A 24172-nucleotide genomic window follows, 5' to 3' on the forward strand; every position below is an offset into this window, starting at 1 on the left:
CTAAAAGAGTTCTACCACATGGACTTTTATTTTCTACTCCGATTTTCTTTGGGAGGTATCGGGAAGGAATTGGAATGGAAGAATATCGATTCATACAAAAGAAAAGGTTCTCTATTGATTCAAACACTGTACCTATGGGGTAGAGGAAGGGGAAAAACCGAAGATATCACATAGTACTTTTAGTACTTTTCTGATTTTTTTCGTACCTTTCGTTCAATGAGAAAATGGGTCAAATTCTACAGGATCAAACCTATGGGGCTTAAGGAATGATATAAAAAAAAAATCATTTTTACTCTGATGTGACAAGATATGATGTATTATCTTTATCCTGTGGGTTCCAAGTAAAGTGTCAACATCAAATTTTAGTGTGAGGGAGTAAAAGTGAGAAGTATAATTTGAGAGTTCAAGTAGTATTTTCTTTTTGAAATTGGTCCATTTACTTTTAATTACTTCCAATCTAATCCTCTGATCTGACTATTGAAATTTAAGTCAAAGCGGTCATCTAGTAGCGTTGGCGTCAAATTGGTAGGCAAAACAGGGAAATCAACTCATCTACTCCATTATTGCAGCTTGTGAAGCTATTCCAGATAACATAGTTCTTCGTCTTCATAAACTTTGTTCAAAATGTGGAATCATCAACAAGGTCAAAATAGTTCTTCTTCATCTTCAAATACCCCAGGCAAAGATTTCATTATGGAGAAGTTGTCCTCGTTTGTTTTTGTCAATGTGGCACACAATGGAGCATCCAAACATCATGGAGTAATGAGAATCCAATGTGTTCATCTTTATTTAAATTTGTCGAGAATGTTTATATTTGAGTACTTAAATATATTTTTTGTAATTCATTTCATTTGTCAAATCGAAACTTAAATGCTCCTAATATAAAGAAGTGAATCAATTTTAAGAAGAGTGTGTATGGCCCTTGCCTTAAATTAATTTTTTATGAATTGTCATGACTAAAATTTGAGAATTTTGGCATTTGGGGAGTTGGGGAAGTTGATAGGAAAAAAAATAGTCCCCCATTTCAAACTTATTAGGAGCAAACTAGTTTATATTTTATATATAAGAAAGAAAAATGATATTTTCCCCTCTAATTTTTTCTCCTAATTCTTTTTCCCGTTATGTGACATAAAAATCAGTGGTTCCCATGAATTAGGTGGCCTCATCATTAATTAAAAAGAAAGTTAATTGTCAAATTAAAAATTGTCATGTAAGAAAATAAAGATCGGGTGTGAAATTTTTGGAGGGAAAATAGTATTACTCTATAAGAAATTACATTTCTTAAAAAATATATTTCTCATTTGTGTGCATGCTTCCCATATATGATTTTCCAACAAATATTATCAAAAGATAGTATAGTTTAAGATCATAGATCCAAGAAACATAAAAACGTTTTTCAATTTATCTTCAAAATATTCCATTGCCGTAAATATCCTTCATGGGTATTATATACACGATAAAATTTAGGTAAAAACTTATTTGAATGGTTGGGTCAATATGAAAATATAATACTTATATTGAAAAATATAATACTATTCGGAAATAGTGTATTTGTTACGTACTTGTAAGGTAAAGTGTAATACTTTTACATTTTGATTTAAAAGCATTACATTTTTCTCAAAAATATTACAAGTTCCCTTATAAGTAATAAACATTTTATTTTTGATTAATATTACATTTTATAGTATAAGTATTACATGTCTAATATATAAGGATTCATGAGACGGTCTCATACGAGAGTTATTCTAAATTTTATAGTGAGTTGAAGATCAAATTGATGGTTGAATTTTATTTTGTTAGTGGAGCTTATAAAACTTGAGGTGGACCTTATTAGAGCAAGGCTAGCAAGTTGAATCTTTCAAACCGGGTTTCATTACGTATCCAACAATAACACCATTTAAATGTCACAATGCCCACAAACAATAAAATGACCATATTTAAACATACGAAATAATCAAGAAACCAAAAGTATAATTTTTCCTTTTTTCTTTTATGATTTTGTATTTTTTTTCTCCTTCTAATTTTCCATATTCTATGTTAGGATAATAATCTCGACCCTCAAAGTTCAGAAATTGATTGACAGCACAACTATTTCAGCCATGATTTTTGAGAGGATCGGGCCTATCCACCTTTGCAACTAACAAAATGACATCAGAGCAGGGTTCTCGTTAAGTTGTAATTGTATGTCAAAGCTCGTGATCTAGACTTACGTGGAATCATTTCGTTTGTAACAAAATACAACTACTTTTAGTCTAAAAGTTACTATAAATACAACTTTGTAAACCTAAAAAGGTGGAAAGGGGATTTGAACTACTTTCACTCAATACAATACACATTGCTCTTGTAGCTCCGAGCTAGCTGAAAGAGTCATCTTTATCATATTCATATATCAAATTTGATCTTCATAAATTTTCACCAAGTAACAAACCTATGATTTTATGTTGAGATTATTGTATCATTTACATAAACATCAACACTCCATATCCACTTTCCAATTTGAGAAATGTACAAACAAATGTATCATCCATTTTTAGTTTTCCTTTCTCTATAAAATTAAAAATTCGTCTCGTTGATAAACGCGTACAATTCCCACTAATTTATTAAAATTATTTACACAATTTTATGTAATTACCCCATCTTAAATTCACCACTATTCTATCAAAATTCAAAACATACACAAATCTCGCCAATTCAAATAAATATTACTATTTCAAACTCACCACTATTGCTGAAAACTCACTATCTCCATTATAAATGCTCAAAACTCAGCAGTGGGCTAAAAATGTCAAAAGTTGAGTGAAGGAAGTTCCCTAACTCCAAAGTCAAGTATTTGTTGGTTGCTTGAAGGATAAAGACTTGGGCCCAAGTTTACATGTAAAAAAATTCAAGGCGTGATGGCCACGATTCCAAGTCCTTTTCCATATCTCTTTCCAATAATTTCACTATCAGCTTACTTACATTCTTACCCAATACCCCAATGGAATGATTTAATTATTAATAATCAATCAATTACCATTATAATATTATTATATCATTAATTATCAAAGTGATTTCAATTTTTCTCGCGCTTAAATCACCATCATTAGCTTTAAAAAAAAAAGTTTATGATTACTTGTTTGCATGAATAGCTCAGTTAGTCATCAGGTGTAAGAGCAATCTTTCAAAGTGAAAGAGACTCTTTGTATACAATAAGCAAATGTCAATGATATTATTTGATTTGGATAATATGACTTGTAATCTTATCCTTAACTTGAGTGATTGTAGGGTGTATTCAATTGTCTTTAATTACCAATTTTATTTCATTTTTTTTAATTTAGACAAAAGAAAAAGTATAACCTTGTTAATAGTAGAAGTAGAATAGTCCGAGTTAATTAATGTTAGCTGATCCCAATTATGCTCAAGTAGCTAGATAGAGGCACCATGCATAATCCTCAATACTGATCGAAATCTTCATTGAATTGTCTTAAGGCATTTCAATTTATTAAGTAAAGAATTGGTAATGAAGAAAATTGACTAAAAGGCCATTAATTTAGCTCTTATCTGTCTTGGTGAAATTCCCTCGCGCTCAAGGCCCGCACCCTGACCTAACAGCAGGATAGTGGATAGGTAAATCACGGTTACTTAGTAGCCTATTAGATAGGAAGAAGAGTGTCTAGTTGCTATATATTAGTGCCTACAAGGAGTCCATCACATTGGTGTAACTCCCATACTGACAATATAATGTTCGTTTGATCTTGTGCCATTGCTCACAATCTATCACACATGAATCAACTGTGTTACCAGTGCGGCTGTGCAAGCAATTTTTATCTTTCTTATTTCATGGAGATGAAGCGAACAAAATTGTAAACGAATGACAAAATATATTTTATAAACTTTATAATTTGTAATTTAATTGATTTGTATTCATGTATAAGACTATTATTCGGTAGAAAAAAAAACACTTTTAACTCCTAACATTTCAATTAATCTAGCCTTAATAAAACCAACTATCCTAACGATGGTTTTTTTTTTTTTTTGTGTGTAATTATGTATTTATCAAAATCATTTGCAAACATTATAATTATATAACTTGCACATTAATGTAAAAAAGTTATATAGATATATAATTTATATTAATCATTTTATGTTTATTATTACAAGTGTTAATTAATCTGATTAATTATAAATTTATGTAAATATGAATATAATTATATAGCTAATATAAAATTTATTTATTACATAAATTACATAAAGTTATAAACTATATATTTTATAAACTTTATAACTTAATAATATTATAATTACAAATACAAATAATACATATAAATTATATTAGTGTTAAATATAAGTTAAACAAATCATAATTATATTGCAAATTATAATTTAAAATCTAATTATATAAACATACATTATTTTTATATATAAACGAGCACATACGAAGTTTTGTTTAAAAACTTTAAAGTATATGATTGGAAAAAGTATTAATTTTTAACTTAAATGTTAAAGTGTCAAATCTTGGATTATACAAAGATTTAATATTTTTAAACATTAATACATTAAATAATAAGTGGATTGGAAAAAGTATTAATTGTTAACTTAAATGACTTGTGGCAATTTCCCCGTTTTGACACATTTGCTCTTGAAATTAACTTAAATTAATTCAAGAAAATGGCAATTTAATAAAGCAAATAAGATATAAATATTTTCACTGTTTCTATTTGAATTTCATCATAAGATTGATGATCCACCTAATGGCATTTTCTCTTTGCTAGGTTGAAATTTTTATTTATGGTTTCTCAATTTAATTTTTCAGTTTTTAGTTTTCAAGTGTTAAAAATAAATACTACTTTTAGTCTAAAATATCTTTTTGCTTTAAAAAAAAAAATCAACCAATTTTATCCTATTATATTTGAGATATTTGAATTAAAGGTATAACTTTTTAAAGTTAAGAACTAAGCAATTAAGAAAAAAGAAAAAAAAAACCTCAAAGTTGAAATGCATGTTTGAATAAATAAATGGTCAAAAATGAAATAACTCATTTAAAACAAAAAAAAAAAAGGAGAAATTAACTAGAGAAAAGAAAAGTTAATTTATCTTTTTTGTTTGCACTCCTATACGAGGGGTTGTGGGTTCGAGCCTCGGTGGAGATGATATTGACTCTGTGTGCTTTAATAGGTTGATAAAGTAGCTATGAACATATACTGCATTGTAATAGAATCAGTAGTATTCGAAAAAAAAAAAACTAGAGAAAAAAAACTATACAAATAACAAATGTACAATACACTTGATAAAGTGCCTCAATTATTGTTATTATATATCGTTGGTATATATAAGGATACAGGAGAATGTGATTATTTTATTATTAGGTAAAGCACAAGAGAAACCACTAACATTTTTTTTTTTTAATATCTAATAAAACAACTATGGCTTCTTTTCTCTCACTTTTTTTTAAAAAAAAAAAAAGAAAAAGAAAAGGAAATATGTATTAGATTTAAACTTTCTTTAAAAAATTTATCCTTGTATTACAAGATATTTAGCATTGAAAAGTGATGATTTATAATTGATCAATCCTATCATAAAATCGTGTTGATATAAAAAAAAAATTGAGAGAGAAAAAATAATACTCCGTATTATGTTCACAAGGCCCAAAATTTTAAAGTATTGTAATTGGACTACAATAGAATAAAAAAAAAGATGGAAATAAGCTCATGCGCAATAAGCCCAACCTTCAAGCCCAACCAAAGCATGCCTAACACTCTAACCTAGAGAGAAGTTAGTTAGAAAGTACCAACCACGAAGACTAACTACTATACAAGGTGTAGATAATTGGTTGAAGAAACTAATGCCTAGAGAGGACAAGAAACCTCCCCTCCCTTCCCAAACCCATACCCTTTATACTACTTCCCAAGACCGAAGATCATGGCAAACCAATGAACTAAGATGCTCAGAGATTCTTAGCCACACACACATCTTCACTAGTCGCAAGGTTTTCCCTTGAAGCCACCACGTCATGAAACAAGTCTCGAAGGACCTACCAACCACTATCGGGCAGGCCTACTCGTGGTTAACATGGCCCACCGCAATCCAACTGGGCAACTATAAGGTGCTGGCTAGTGGTCAACAGTGCAGCTGCCTAGTAGAAGGGCGATGCCTCCTTAGGCACCTATCTATTTATCCACATCTTGCACCCCGCAATCATTGGCACTACAGGTTCGCACCGGTCGGCTCCCTGGGAAGTCGTGTAGGAGCCCAACCCCCTCCCCCCATTCCTTTCGTTTTTCTTGACTTGTGCTCATTCCATGTTTGCTAAATGCGTCTTTAAGCTACTCTAGCCTACTTTTCACACCTTTGCTCCCTTGCACATTACACTTTATGCCTTGTCACACTTTGGCTCACAAGTTTTCCTCATTTCCTCATGACTTTATGCCTTGTCCTACTTCGGACCATATACTTTATGTCTTGTCACACTTTGCACCCCGAACTCCCTGCCTCCTTGCCTTTACACTCCCAAACTTCTTGCTTCTTCACATTTTGACATTGAAAACTCCTAGTCTACCCTTCATTTGAGCCCCCTATCAATGGGTCTACAACTTACCTAGTTTGGGCTTACCTTGGCCTAGCTTATATAGTAAAAAAGTCAAGCTTAGACCTATTTTGAGGCCTATATATTTAAAATCTAGCCTACAAGCCTACAAGCCTATATACACATACATACTTAAATCCTCATTTTTCAATTTTCACACTTTTTCATCTCTCTATTTCCCTCCTAGCGAAGTAGCAAACACATCACTTCATACTGCATAGGGGAGAGTGAGGCATTTGATTGATTAACTATTGATCTTGAGTTATTATCTTAATTTTTAAATTTTTTTTTTTGAAAAATTCGATTGAGGTTGTGGATGCTTGTTATTGTCACAACCTACACACTTGTTGTGGCTTACAACTACAATTGTTCGTCTATTATTGTTATACTCCATAATATGATTTTTTTTTTACAAATATGTAAGCCTTATAAAGTATATAACGTATATATCTTAAAGCCTACAATAGAGTCTATATATTTAATGACCTGCATATTAAATAGGCCTTTAAAAAAGGCTTTAGGCCATGCCAGACTTATTGTAGGCTCGAACTTATTATTAAGCCTTAAAAAGAACCTATATACAGACCCAAACACAGGCTTAGAAACAGGCCCAAGCCTAGTTTTCCCAAGTTTGGCCTGCCCTAGTCTATTTCCATCCTTACTCGCGGATCTTAATCCATGAGTCGGGTCAGATGAGGAGAATTTAAGTCTTATTGTATATGAACTTAGTAAATCTATTAAAATTTTGCTATAAAGTATTATATAAGGTTTAAAGTAGTGATTATATATGCAATTCTGCTATGTAATGAAGCTTTATTTCTAACAAATTGTCTATAGAGTATATTATAATTTTGGTATAAAGTCACTGGCGGATCCATAATGGGGACAATGGGGGTAGCTGCCCCCCACTCCCCCCACCCCCATCCCCTTTATATATATATATTGTATGTATAGCCCCTTGTATACATAATACATATAGTTAACTTGTAAATACTAAATTGACCTAAATTTAACCAAAGGATGAGTTAGCATATATAGTAAGGCATATGACTTTTCTCTAAATGTTAGGGGTTTGAATCTTATAGCATGAAATTTTATTTTTGGCCTTTTTAAAAAAATATTAATAGTGAGATTATAATTGTTATTAATGAGATTAATTTCTAATTGTAATTGGATTTTTTATTTGTAACAATGTGTTTTCTTCTTGTTTCTTATTATTAATAGTGATATGAGTGCAATATAATGTAAAAACGTGTCTGAAAGGAGTAAATTTTATCTCTAAAAGTCCTCATGTATATTCATTGAGAAGCAAATTAATTCATGTACAAATTAAATTGTCTCAAACTTTGAGATCGAATCAACTACACATTTTTTACTCTTCTACTAATGAGATTCGACAACTGATTTATATATTTCCTAGGTATTAAAAAAGAAAACGTTTTCATGCATCAAAAGCATCATAAGTACTTAGAATTTTTATTTTTATTTTTTAAAGAAAAAGAGGTAGGAAAAAGAAAGGAAATGGACACAGTGCACGAATTGAACTTCAATCATGGCGCAATAGAGGATGGGAAAATGATTAAGAAAGAAGGAAGGAAGGGCCAAGGGGGCACGTGTGAGATATTAAAATGAATGAATAATGGATGTGAAAATGAAAATGAAAAGGAGAAGCAAAGGGTAGGGGCAGACAAGGTAGGTGGCGTTGTTAAGAAAACGTTGTTTTAGAAGAAACAAATTTTCAATTTGGGAGGTCGGTTTCGTCCAACTACTGCTCCAATTCATAATTCATAATTCATAATTCGTAATTCGTAATTCGTAATTGATTGATTATTGGATTTGTGCGGCCTAGTCAAATACTACGTACTACGTACTACCACACCCCACTCGTGCGCTCCCGTGACTCACTTATCTGCTCTGTGGACCCCCCTACTCCACCTCAACACTATTCCGTATTTAATGCTGAATATATTTGGTATTAATTCCATTTTTTTTTCTTTTGGTCAGATTATAAAAGAAAATTCGCAACCACTACTTAAAAATAATGTTGTAAAAATCTCAGCTAGGCATCGATTAATTAGCGCCTAGGCGCTGGCCGGCTGCCTAAGCGCTGCCTAGGCACTGGCCACCTATGCCTCCTAGACACCGACTAGGTTGCCTAGTCGGTCGATTAGCTATTGTTCCCTTCTTTTTCAAAATGGGTATTTCACTAAAAACAATATTGTTTGAGCAAAATAACCCTAAAATTTTCAAACTCTAGATGTTATTTAGGTTAATATTTAATATTTTAGTATTTACAATTAAAGTATTAAATAGTTTATAATTATCAAGTCTTAATCTTAAAAATTAAAAAATTTAAACAATTTTTTTTAAATAAAAAATACACAGGCGCTTAGGCGCTCTAGGAACTAGGTGCCCCCAGAGCGCCCGATGAGCGCCTACCAATTTTTTTTAACCATGATTAAGAGTGCACTAGGTAGACAAATTTTTTTAACCATGATTAAGAGTGCACTAGGTAGACATGTGTTGCCTTGTGGCCTTAGCAGACAAAGGACTACAAGGAGGTAAACTAGTCTAGATTATCCATAGCTAATAGGCTCAAATCGAGAAGATCAATAGGCCGCTCTTACTGGAAGTCGAACTTGAAACCTTGTGGTTACTCAATCTTTATTTATTAATTCAATCACATTTTTATACTTCAATTTCAAATTCTTCAAATTTTGTTTAAAATATATGAAATATAAGTTTAAATCTCAAATCTTTCATCTCTCATGCCCTAAAGATTAGAGGATGGGGTAAATTCAGTATGTGTGTCAATTGCCTACATGGCTACATGCCACGAGCCAGAAATCTTCTCCGATTTAATGGGAGCAAAAGATTAAATTAACGAGATATTTTGAAAAAAAAAATGAAAAACTTAGATACCAAATCATAAATATTGTTGACTAATGATGAAAAATCAAAATATATACATTAACATAAAAAATATTTAAAATAAAATATAAAACATAATTAATTTGATAAAATAGTTTGAATGAAAAACACATTATAAATCATTCACCTCACTATTAATATTAAAAAATAAAAAATAAAAAAGAGAATAAGTCACAATGTTACAAATAAAAATTTCAATTAGAATTCAGACTATTAATATTAAAAATGTCAAAAACAAAATTTCACTCATCTCACTATTAATATTAAAAAAAAAAAAAGCCACAATGTTACAAATAAAAAATCCAATTGAAATTCTCACGAGATTTGAACTATTAACCATTTCATTCATACAATATGGAAATAATGGTCTTACCATCTAAGCTAACTTAACATTTATTTAAATGTTAGTATACTTAATATATATACATTATATGGGATGGGGAGTGGGGCAGCTCCGAAATACTTTTATACTGGTGCACATAACAATGTCAAATCCATATCCTTCTAAAATATATGAAAATTCTTGTATGAAAAAGAGTGGACTCGTTTTAAGCATTTTAAATTGAATATGGATGGTCGGAAAAAAAAAAAGAAAAAGCGATCAAATAAATAGTAGATGGTCAAAATAAAATTTTAATTATATATATTAGATGGACCAAAAGAGATATTTACCGGAGTATATATTAGGACGAGTAGTGCTTTGTATATTCTCATCATGATTTTACTTATTAATATTCACATTCTTACATGACAATGCATGATTAATTAGTTATCTTTGTATTTGAATAATAAGTAGATTTCTTTTTTAAAACGATAAACAATGGATGAAAAGCATTTTATTACCACGTTAAGAGAGAAACATTACGAGATAAAATTAAGAAGGAAAAATAACATTTCTATATTGGGATATAAGATCCAAAACCTTACTATAGCTAATCATGTTACAAAAACAAAGTAACCACACACTTTTCTTCTAAATTTACCTCTTAATATTGACTTTCTAATGTGGCATAGTTCCAACAAATAATTAAATTTCTTCCTAACTCGTGGTGAGGTCAACAAAATTATAACAAATCAATTAATATAAAGAGTTCTTTTGTTTCGTCAAAACGTCAATATTAAGAAGTAAGTTTATGAGGTAAAAATAATCATTAAAAAAACTATTTGATAGACAAAAGATTTCATCAAATGTTGATATGACATAATGCAAAGAAAATATATTGAACAAATATTACTGGGTAATAAAGTTGATAATACTAAAAAAAAAAAAAAAACAAGGATTAATTTCCATATATATAATATGAAAATTCCAAATTGAAACCATTATTATAGTATATATTGTTCATGCAGCCCTTTAGCTCAATATTATAATTCAAGTGTAGACATAAGAATATGATTTTTGTTTTTTTAATTTTATATTACATAATATTTTATTGAATTTATTTGTGTTAGAGGAGGGGTCGTTGGGAAGTTAGTCTCAAAGTTTTTTTTTTCTAAAAAAAAAACTATAAAAAAAATAGTTGTCAAGCAATGAGAAAAACAAACGAAATCAATGTACTGAATTGAAATGAAGACAGTCCTTTACACGAGTGGTTGCAACAGTAAAGCATCATAGAGGTTTAAGGGCCCCATTTTTGACATTTTAATAGTATAATTATTTTGTATCTCTTTATAATATTGGCCTAACCTTAGCTACTTTTACTAATAATAAATTTAAAATGTTTTTTTTTAATGTGCATATTTGTAAAGCATTCACCAAAAATCTGCCTGGTTTTTATGCGAGGATTCCGGCATTTTATTGTATATTTAATAATGAGAAGAATAAATATTTGCAGTGCATTGTACTTGATTATTAAGTTTAACCTTAATTTGTTTTGTTATGATATGTAACCACAAGTCAACAACACCAACACTTCCAAAAAAAAAGTTAATTAGAGCAGTTTTTTTTTTTTTTTTAAATATGTGAACCGAATTGAAGCATGTGCTCCATCTCAACAATAAGTCTAAGCACGCCCCCTCATGTGTGCGTGTCGATTGCTTTGGTGGGCTCCAAGCAACAACGCGTGGACCATTGACATGACTCTAGTACCAAATTGAAGCATGTGCTCCATCTCAACTAAAAGCCTAAGCTTATAGTTGGACTGCACATTTATGTTTATATATATTATATGCTCAACAAACCGTAGTACATCTTTTGAACCCATGAACTTGCGTATATGATTGGTTCTAATATGAAATTGAAAGATGTAGTTCCGTTTTAATTAAAAGTCTAAACTGATAATTGGATTACACGTTTATATTTATATATTATATTATATGTTCATCACTAACCATGCTACGAATTGAAGATTAAAAAGAGAGAGAGAAAATAGCTACATTATATTGCAAATAAGAATTATATACAACATAACATTTAGTGAGGTTCAAATTCATAACTATTGAATTATGACATTAAGTTTCTTGTGTTTAAATACATTAAGAGACTACTAGTTACCACACGCACATTGCGCGAATAGTCCAACCTTTAATGTGTATTTTTAAATTAGTGTTTCAAAATTTATCAAAGTATCATTCAGTATCCTAACATATATCAATGCAAGATAATCAATTTTTTCGTAAAAGTAAATACTTCAAGAATGCCTAACTATGACGTGGTAGAAATGTTGGATTAGCTAGTGCAACAATAGTTTTTAGTGGGAAACATCCTCACTGGATAGTATCATAAGCATAGTTTTTGTAACACAAAACTCTGCATGATTTTCATGCTTCCTCCGGTTGTCATTTCCGCGAGAAATGAATTCTTAATTTGATCTAGTCTCCTAGTTTGTTTCACTACAATTTATCAATATTTTTTAATTTTCATTAGAGACATAACTTTATTTGCTCTTATTAGGTTTGTAAATTTGATATATTTCAATACCATTTAAATTTGTCAAAAAAGTAATTCAAGAATATATGTTTGTTAGGAATAACTTTACTCTGAAAACAATTAGGCCACCCATAGGTTTGAATCTACTTTTGATTTTCAAAGAATCACATGCATCCCTATTTAACCTAAAATTTTCAACTTAAATAAAATATTTACGTATCACTCCATCTCTGTAGTAAAAATTGATATTTAATTAAAAAAAAATACCATACATAACTTTAAGAAAATGTATTTAATTTATTGACTAATTGGTACTTCATATATATATGTGTGTGTATGTATGTATTCTTTTGGCTGTCATAAATAAGATGTATAAATATTTTATTTAAAATTCATTTTCAAATAATTTTTTATAATTAAATAACAAATGTTATTAAATTTATTGAAGAATCACAATTTCATCGAACATTCTAATATTTAATAATAATAATAATAATAATAATAATAATAATGACACTCTTTTTAATCAAATGGTAAACACATTTTAGCAAGCTGTTGATTAGTCTCAAACTACATCAAAATTGGCTGGCGGCATCCTTAGAGTCTCCTTTGCATGTGTTTTTGTCGACAAAAGTTCATTATTATAAAATATCTAATTTTTGACCCTCCAAAAAGTCATAAAAATTCAAGAAATTTGAGATGGAAATAGGTGTACATTCCCCCACCTCCCTTTTTTATGAAGTGATCAAATTTAACGCCACATATTATGATTGATTAATTATTCAATTAAAATAATTTGTTAACAATTAAGTAATTACATATCATGTGAACATTTTATTGGTGAAAGCAACTACATATCATTTTCCTTGACTAATTCTTGATTTATGGTTTGAGTTTTACTTAGAGGTATTCTCATTTTAATTACCCATACTCCCTCGATGGTGATATGATTATGGCTAGGAGATGAGATACTTTTTTGTTGTGTTTTTCCCCCTCCCTCCCTCCCAATTAGTAAAGAGATGACATGATTACCCATACTTCCTACAAGAATCATTAACCTTTTAGGCATCCGCATTCAATAGTCGAATCCACAATTGCGTTCTTAATTATAAGATTTCAAGTTTAACTATTCATATGAGTTGTTTATTGGTCCTCTTGATTTGAGAGATTCGATCATCTATGTGTAATCTTCATTGGCTTACCTTTTCACAGTCATTTGCTAATTAGGGTCACATAGGCTTCAATAAAAACGCATATTTGTATAGTGGCCATAAAAAAATACCTGTCAAACATGACAAGTCACAAGACTCTTTGATTGGAAAATAATTTTCACTATCAAAATTACGTTGATGGACAATATCCCGCTTGATTGGAAAATAGATAAACAACTCACAAGATCGATCTTGATCAATCTACCCATTGAAGACTCACTAATAATGTATATTAGAGTGATTATCATAGTATTCTGCATTGGGTTTTACTACACATACTCTTAAGTCTTAAGTACCTTCACTTTTATGGGACGTTTGCTTCGCCAAATAGGCCAGGAATGGAATATCATTCCCAGCCTATTCCTTTGTTTGGTAAGAACTTGTATTACCAAGAACAATGAGCCATTCCCCTTGCAAGGGGAATAGCTATTACCTGCACACCCCCCCCCCCCCCTCTTATTATTATTATTATTATTATTATTATTATTATTATATATTTTGTTAAGGATATTTATGTCTTTTAAACATATATCCCATTTGTATTTCTTAAACCAACCAAACATTGAAATAACATTCCTAAAGTCTATTCTTTCAGCGAACCAAACAATATAATACAATTTATGTTATATTCATTGTCTATTCCATTCCCTATGAATACTATTCATATTCTTTTAAAATTCATTTCGCGAACCAAACATGATGTTAGTCCATAAGTAACAAGCAATGATAAGGTATTTTCATCATATAGGTTGATAGATAAGTGTCTATATCAAACATTCAAATGTGTGAGTAAAAATTAAGTGTAATCATTCCACCATAAATTCTCATTATACCACCAATTATAGCCTTGGAGAAGGGCGGAATAGGCCCTTTATCAAGGCACAATATTTGAAGGGTTCCATCTTTATATATATATGATAAAACAATTCACCACAAAAGTGGAAAAGGCCAAAGGTGAATGACAAAAGTGTGAACTTCTTGAACAATTGTTAGTGCTTCAAATACGTTAATTTCATATATTCCTCTCTTTATGTAATACATTTATATTTTGATGTAAGAGTATTATTTTTTTTAATCAAAAGTATTATATTTTTCCTTATAATTAATACTTGCACTTATAAAGAAAAATGTACTCCGTAATATTTTAATGAAAAATGTAACACTTTTTCATCAAAATATAAATGTATTGTATTTTTCCTCAAACGTATTACATTTTCTCATCTCATATAAGTAATAAACATTTTATTCTTGATTTAATATATAAGTAGTAGTATTACATTTCATTTTAACCCAACATATGACCCGTGGACAATGATCGTGAGACAGTCTCACATAAGTTTCTGCCTGAATAGTAATATATTACCGTACTCATCACAAGTTAATTAAGGAAAACATTCCATAAAAAAAAAAAGTGCAATTTGCAAGTTGATTTATTTACCATGAAGACTCGTGAATTTGCAGGATCGATAGATGTGATCCTCTTTTATTACATTTGTGTGTTGGTATTGGATGTGGATTATTTCGAGCATCTATAAATCTGCTTAATTAAACCAAATTAAAGCTCGGAACTCAAGAGCAGATCATCGGAGAATTGATTTGATTTTCCTCTTGAGGTGGTTGGAAATAGGGCCACAATTGGAGCAGTTCTTATATCGTGTACCGCGGTCCACAATGCATTGTGAACCGCGGTCCTAAAACGACGTCGTTTTAGTAAGTGGGAGACGGAGTCCCGTAATTGACACTACAGTTCATTCCAAAAGATACTACTTTATATTTGTTTTGATATTATCGAATGAAACTGTAGTTATATCAAAAAGTAATTGTAGTTGTGTTGAAAAGAAAGTACAGTGTATATGAAAAGATACTGAATAACAGTTTCACATTTGTGTTTGATATTATCGAANACCGCGGTCCACAATGCATTGTGGACCACGGTCCACGATATAATTTGCGCAATTGGAGGGGTACGTTACGTTGTATGACCATATTTATATATATGTTTTTCATTCCTTAATCTTTACCAACCTAGTTGACAAATATAAGTCGTGCGTCGACGTTTACCACANCAGTGTATATGAACAGATACTGAATAACAGTTTCACTTTTGTGTTTTTATATTATCGAATGAAACTGTAGTTATATCAAAAAGTAACTGCAGTTGTGTTGAAAGGTAACTGCAGTTGTGTTGAAATGTAAGTGCAGTATATATGAAAAGAAAGTGAGTGGCGCGAATTCATCCGTCTGTTTTCATTAATCAAAACGACGTCGTTTTGGGACCGCGGTCCACAATGCATTGTGGACCACGGTCCACGATATAATTTGCGCAATTGGAGGGGTACGTTACGTTGTATGACCATATTTATATATATGTTTTTCATTCCTTAATCTTTACCAACCTAGTTGACAAATATAAGTCGTGCGTCGACGTTTACCACACTCAACCCTGCCCATAACTATAGGTGCCCGGTCACAACGGTTATAATAACACTGCGTAATTTAAATGGTTAGAAATTAATAAAATGCCCATGATATAATCAGCAAATATTTGCATGCATGCACTATGTGCAAATATATACATTCACCAGGCTACTTACCCTAGTCGAGTTAATGGGATGGTTGACTTGATAATCACAAAGTTTCAAATTTCACTCCTTGTAAGAGGTGTCTATTATTAGCTTTATTGGTTAGAGCCAGTCAACTAAGATGGTTTACCTCCTTGTGGTCACTTGTTGTCTAAGGTTACAAGGCAAATTTCACCTAAAGCTCATCGGGGCCGGTTTTTGAGTGTGGCCCCGTTCTTATAAATATATGAGGTCTTACGAAAAGTATAAGTACAATCTTTAAAACAAATACGTAAAATATATGATTTTTACTCCAAGTTATCTTTGCAGATTCAGGGCTTAAGACCTCATCTGGCCGCTGGGGAAACATAATTGTTTTGGGTTGCTCAATTAATTAGATCCTAATTATTAGGAGAGAGAAGTGGTTTGGAATAAAACTGATGTGTTTTAGGATTAATTGTATATTTTTTTTTCTTAAATAGCTAGATCAAAAATAAATTAGAATCTCTAAAAATTGAAGCCATGTGTTGTTGTCCATCTTACACGCCTTAAAATTCGGCCATGAAGCTCACATTCGAGTGTATCATAACATATATTTATTATTATTATTATTATTTCCTAACAATTTATGCACTTTAAATATATAACAAATCATCTTTTGATTTCAAAAAAAAAAAATCATCTTTTTTTAGTAGTATAGACCTACTATAATAACGCCTTCACTAAAGCTCAAATACACAACCTCTCATATGTGAGAACAACTTAGTGCCACTAAATCACGAGATCCTTGATCCAAACAAATCATCCTATGTCTTCTAGAAATAGAGAAATGGGATTCTTCATTAATACTACCTAAAAAATAAATAAAAATAAAAATAATTAATTTGTTTGTACTTTGTATCATTGTCAATTTTGTCATGGGAATCGAATCTAATGGAGCATAGGAGGGAACTATTCTTGCAATATAATCATATAATAATCTATATATAAAAAGAATTGGATTCACTTCACGAGTTAATGCATATGGACAAAACCTGTCTTCCTACTTGTTTACAAAATTGCATAAAATAATTCGTCTCTCAATAAATTATTACTCCCTTTTTCCTAATTATCTTGGGTGTCCTATCTATAATTTTTAAATAAAATCTTAATACTAATATAATTAGATTTGCATATTTGATAATATTTAAATATTAAACTACATATAGTACTCGAATATTAAACTACATAAGAAAATTCATGAAAAACAAGTATTTTATCAATTCAATGAGGCTTTTCGCTTTGATAGCAAGGTTATTATATTCATAAGTTCTATAAAAATATCATAAGTTTAACTTTAACTATAAATCTTAATATAAAAGAAACTTCATCTAATTATATACCAGAGGTGTTTGTCATTATTTATTTAGAGACTAGTATTTTCTATGAGCTATGCGCAAAAATAGGCACCCAATTATCCAATATTACTACTTTATATTAAAATCTTAGATTTATTTAGATTTTAGATATTTATATTATTGTAAATAATAATAATAATAATAATAATAATAATGTAAAATATTTTTATAAATTTAATTTTTATATTTTAGGAAATAACTAACATATAACTCCATTATATAATGTGTATATATTATTTTTATTATTAAAGAAGATAAGAAAAAATATGGTGGATGCATGCACATGGTAACAATAGTGAAAAAATAACGGTAATGGTATGTTTGTCCAAAATATTGTATAGCACAACTCTTATAACATAATGTATTTTAAAAACATAACAGAAAAACAGACATAAATGAATGGTATAATACATTCATTAGTGTTTAGATATTGTCATTCATGAAGAATAAAAAGTTCATTTGGTCGATAATTGAATTAGTAGAACAACCAAAAAATGTAAAATAGAATTAAAAGACGATATTTTTTCTAAAAAAAAAAAATCAATATTTTACATTTGATGGAAATTTCTTAACAACATGTTGTCATCATTCAAGAGTACAGGCCGGAGAAGGTTGCCGGCTTCGACCTCAATTGAGCTAGTCGGAATCCTTAGCTTTGTCGGCTAAGATCTCGGGAACAGATTTCATCTCGTGCATACTAGGTAAAATAATAGGTAAGTTGGAGCTATTAATTAAAAATTAGTACATACTAGCTTTGTACACTATGCTAACATCATTGTCGTTTGAATTTCTTTTCGGAAAATGCTTTAGAAATTCAATATACATGCATTTGAAGTTACATCCACAAGAAATGCATTTTTCAAGTTACATTCACGGAAAATGCATATAAAAGTCAATAAAAAAGATACGAAATCTGCATAAAATTTACATGAAATTCAATTAAAATTAAACACAACACATTTAATGTGACATAATCTTCAAAATACTTATTTTATCAAATTTTAAAGTGACTCACATGTGACATCTATAAGCTCAATAATCCTTCATATCCGAAAGACCCTAATTTTCATCTAACAAAAGTCAAATCATTAGAGAACTCATTCAACAATACTAGACGTGTACAATCAGACATATTCGAAAGAAAAAAAGAAGAAATTTACACAATTAAATGACGGATCATCCTTCAGAAAGTATGAACCCACTCATTTTTGCTAACAGTTAGAATTATCAAAACGGGTCCAACCTACCGGATTGAGCCAATTTAACACGTACTCTAGACGGGTTGGGTTGGCGAATTTCCAGCCCAATCCGTTTTCAACCCTACGCTATATAAAAATTATAAAATTTTAACATATAATTTAAAAAATAAAATAAAATAAACAACGAGTCAACCCCTCCAACCACGGGTTGGGTTAGGAAAATCTCATTCCGTGTAAAAAATGGACCAGAGCCGGGCATGTCCGTTTCTGGGCGAACCAGAGACTGATTAGTCCGTTTTGACAGTTCTATTAACCGTGTCAATAATAGATTTATTAAACTTTCTTGTTTTGTCCTTTCATTCCCTCATTTTCAAAATACATAAATAAGCCCACTTGGAATGAAATGAATTTTAAAGAAAAAGGTAAATTTAAAAATGGCAAAAATATAGTGTGGCATTATATTTAGGAAAGATAAAATAATAAAATGAGATGAGAGACCGGCGCATAGAGCCATGCACTAATTGCCATCCGAGCGTGAAAACCTAGGTCCCGCGCCCCGTGCGGCCGTGCAGTGCCTCATCAAACACACACATTACACATATATAAGAAGTACGCAGTCAACAATTTTTTTAAAAATTAGACAAATCACGACTTGGCAACATTGAAGATATCATACACTTAAAACCAATAATAAATAAATGAGAAATTGATTCTTGAAGTGTATCAGGCTGAAATTTTGTTAATTGGAAAGAAATGATCGTCAGAAGGATCCATTGGAAGGAACTGATCAAAAGGAATTGATGAGAAGGATCTGCCTAATTGCCTCAACATCTACCATGGGTTAAAATTGTTGGGAAAATAATAGAAAAAATGGCATTGTAAGTAGTAATTTTGTGATAAAAATATATGTGGGTTCACTTCTAATTTGGGTCTGGTCAACGTAGATTCATATTCTTCGTAGTAAAACGAAAAGATTGATATATTGTACGCTCAAAACGGATAATGTGTGAATACAAAATTGATTTTCAAAGTAAACCCATTTGAGTTGGAAAATAAAAGTGGAAAGTCTTAAAAGTAGTTTTTGTCCCAAATTGAAAAAATAAGGAGATACGCACCATTATATATACAAGAGTCTTTTAAAAATATATTTATTTGTATTGTATAAAAGATTTTTTCTCATGCATTTACAAATTAAATCTCAAAATGATCCTCATGTTGATGTTGATTTGATAATTTATGCAACTTAATATCCGTAATTAATGGATTTTGAGTTTAGTTTTATTTGCAAGTTAGGTTTTTTAGACAATGTACATCAATTCAGACTCATTTTCTTTTAATAAAATTTACCAAAAATTTTAAAATTAAGATAAATATAATACTATACAACGATTTCTTAATGTGGTAACGTACTATACCATATGCATCAAAATGCCATACTCAAGTATAGTACACCAAATTGGCGTCAAAGATGATTGAATAATGTACGTAATTGAGTCCTCTAAGTGAAAAAAGCTCCATTTAAATCTTTTAAATCGATGAAAATGTTTAATAAGTTTTAATTAGTGACATAACTAGTGATGAGACAATCTAATTAGAGAATATGCTTATGTGACACACTACACACTATTATTAGCAACGCGTAATATCATTCAATGCAACGTGTGAGGCATCATACCTGTCACACAAGTGAGAAAATCAAATTAGAGGATACTTATCTGACACACTACACAGTATCATTAGCAATGCGTAATATCATTCAATGCAACGCGTGAGGCATCATACCTGACACAACAAGTGAGACAATCTAATTAAAGGATACTTATCTGACACACTACATAGTATCATTAGCCATGCCAATGCGTAATATCATTCAATGCAACGCGTGAGGCATCAGACCTGTCACACAAGTGAGAAAATCAAATTAGAGGATACTTATCTGACACACTACATAGTATCATTAGCAATGCGTAATATCATTCAATGCAACGCGTGAGGCATCATACCTGGCACAACAAGTGAGACAATCTAATTAAAGGATACTTATCTGACACACTACATAATATCATTAACAATGCGTAATATCATTCAATGCAATGCGTGAGGCATCATACCAGTCACAACAAGTGAGATAATCTAATTAGAGGATGCTTATCTGACACACTACACAACATCGCTAGCAACACCTAATTTCATTCAATGCCATGCATGTGACATCATAGTTGGCCTAGTAAGTAAGACATTCTAATTAGAGAATGCTTATCTGACACACAACAAAACATCATTCGCAACGCCTAATATACCATATCATATCATTGAATGCTACGCGTGGGACATCATAGTTATGGCATAGCAAGCGAGACAGTCTAATTAGAGGATGCTTATATAACATTCTAGATAGTATCATTAGCCATGCTTAATATCATTCAATGCTACGTGTAAGGTATTATAGCTGGCATAACAAGCAAGACATGCACCAGATATATATATATATATATATATATATATATACACTTTAATTTATGATTGCCATTTGCCTATATGTAACTTTTCAAATTCTAAAAAGAATTCTTTACATAAAATATAACTTGTACCTTTTTATTGTTCCTCTACCATTTTCATAATAGTTAATTGTACATAATCAATCAACTAAACATATCAATAACATTAGCGAAACAAGTACATACAATTACATACTACATCCGTCCCAAAATGGTTGTCTGATTCGTTTAACGAGGCTTGACTGAAGTAATTTTTAATCCAATTTTTCATAATATTAAGCTTAGCATTAATATATAAATTTTATATATTTAGAAACTACATTAAAAGTACTATTAAACACAAAAAATCAGTGTTGCAAAAATCGCGCCTAGCCGGCCGACTAGGCGGCGCCTAGGCCGCCTAGCCCGCTTGGCCGGGCGCCTGGGCCGCCTAGGCCGGCCGGCGAGTTTTTTTTTTTTTTTTTTTTTTAATTCAAAAAAATCATAAATCTAAAACATTTAAACTATTAATGTTATAATGTATTAACTAATACTCTAATAGTCTAATAATATGTACTCCCTCTGTCCCATTTTACCTGTCATGTTTACTATTCATTGGTCAAACCAACTCTTTCTTCATTGCTTATTTTCTTTAATAATTTTTAATTATTTTTAAATTTGATTTTTTTGTGTTGGTAGTATTTTTAATGTAGTTTCTAAATATATAAATTTTATATACTAATACTAAATTTAATATTATGAAAAATTGAATTAAAAATAACTTCAGTCAAGCCTCGTTAACCGAATCAGACAAACAAAATGGGACGGAGGTAGTAATAATTAATAAGTAATAACTTAATAAAATAATAAGTAATAACTAAATTAAACTAATAAGTAATGCACTAATAATTAATAAATAATACGTAGTAGCTAATAACTTAATAGGTATTAAATATTTAACTATTAAAGTGTAAGACTTACAATATTAAACACTTTATAATTATTAACACTTAAAATATTTTTTTTAAATTTTTTTAGAAAAAAAAAAAAAAAAAAAAACTAGGCGCCCCCCAGGCGCCTAGCGATTTTTGCAACCTTGCAAAAAATTAAATTTAAAAATAATAAAAAATTACAAAAGAAAATAAGCAAGGAAGAAAGGGTTGGTTTGAACAATGAATAATAAATAGGACAGGTAAAATGGGACAGAGGGAGTATTATTTATCCTCTTAACCATATTACATAATCTAAGTTACACGTAAGGCCGTAACTTTTATGCGCACGGTAATTTAAGAATATAAACATGTACATTTCAACAGTATGATGTGACCGTTGTGTAGTACTTCGTAGTAGTTACGTCAATATTTGACTGACTGCAAAAGGATAAGATTTTTTATTTTATTAAAAAAGAAATAATTGTCTTTTTTATTTTGCCAAAAAGAGAGAGTTGCCTCTCGTGCACTCAAATGCTTCCTGCTTGGCTGCTTCCGTATTCTAACTACCACAACTACTACTGTACTAATTTACTGCGAAACAAAAAAAAAATTGAAAAAGAAAAAAAAAATCCCATAATGGTGTTGTTGTCTGTCTTTGAAAATTTTGTCACAAAAAGTAATTTCCAGCTAATTTAAATAATGTCAAGGTGTCGCTAAGCACGTTTAATTAGTGATCAGATTTGATTTGTGTAACTTGAATTTTCTAGATGCATCCAATTTTTTATTTTTTATTTTTTTGAATTTTAGTTGCACATTTATGTTGATTTTGGACCCAAAAAAAAGTTTTTAGAGACATGATTATGTCTTATCGTCTTCCTAATCAAAAGTGTTACACTTGTTGAAAATTAGACAGTAATATTTTCATATTGTTATATTGGTTGTCGTTATTGTTGTTGTATTTTTTTTTAAATTTAATAATTTAGCCACTATGTAAATGAATGCATTAGGTAAATGAGGTTACAGTTTGTGCTTCAGTAGGTTGTGAAAGTATGTATTAACAGATACTACGTTGTAACTGAGACAATAGTACTAAAAAAAAAAGGTCACCAATTGATTCTTCCCTTTTATGTGTATCAACATGTCATAGTATAATATATAATAAGTGTTTGAGACATGATGCTATATGTTTTATAGTCTTTCTAAAAGTATTAGACATTTGTTGAGTCTAAATATCTCTACAGGGAAATTTCAAAAAATAAGAGGAATTTTTTACGTGTTCAAGAAAATGATTAAATGCACATTCTGGTGATTTTGGATTTAAAAAAAAAATGTTTTTGAGACATGATTATGTCTTATCGTCTTCCTAAACGTGTTAGACACTTGTTGAAAATTAAGTTGTAATATGTTTCGATTGTTAGGTTGGTTGTTGTAATTGATTTTTTTTTATTTAATAATTTAGCCACTATGTGAATGAACGCACTAAGTAAACCATGCTCATTTGAGAAAAATTTAAGAGATAAAATCGACATTATTCTACTTGATGAGTTATGATCTATGTTAGGTTTTGCAATAAATTATATAGTCACGATATTTATATATGTTGTAACAAAAAGTTTGAATAGTTGATTACTATGTTAAATTGAAAGATAACTTTAATAATTAAACAAGTCATGGTAAAATAATAAGTGTATGCCTGAGACATGATTTTATATGTTTTATCGCCTATTGAGTTTAAATATTTTTAGAGTGAAATTTCAAAAAATTTAAGTTGTAGTAAGAGAAATTTGATCTCTTGCGTGTTAAAAAGCGATGAATTGCACTTTTTTGGTGATTTTCGACTAAGAAAAAGGTATCAAAGACATGATTATGTCTTATCGTCTTCTAAAAGTGTTAGACACTTGTTGAAAATTGGGCTGTAATATGTTTCGATGGTTAAGTGGGTTATTTTGCGATTGTAAAACTGTTAGACATGTCTTGTTGTTTTTTAAAAACAATAATTTAGTTATTATATATTTGAGGGTATGTGCTAAGTA

The sequence above is a fragment of the Ipomoea triloba genome, chromosome 6, assembly GCF_003576645.1.
Source record: "Ipomoea triloba cultivar NCNSP0323 chromosome 6, ASM357664v1".
Lineage (NCBI taxonomy): Eukaryota > Viridiplantae > Streptophyta > Magnoliopsida > Solanales > Convolvulaceae > Ipomoea > Ipomoea triloba.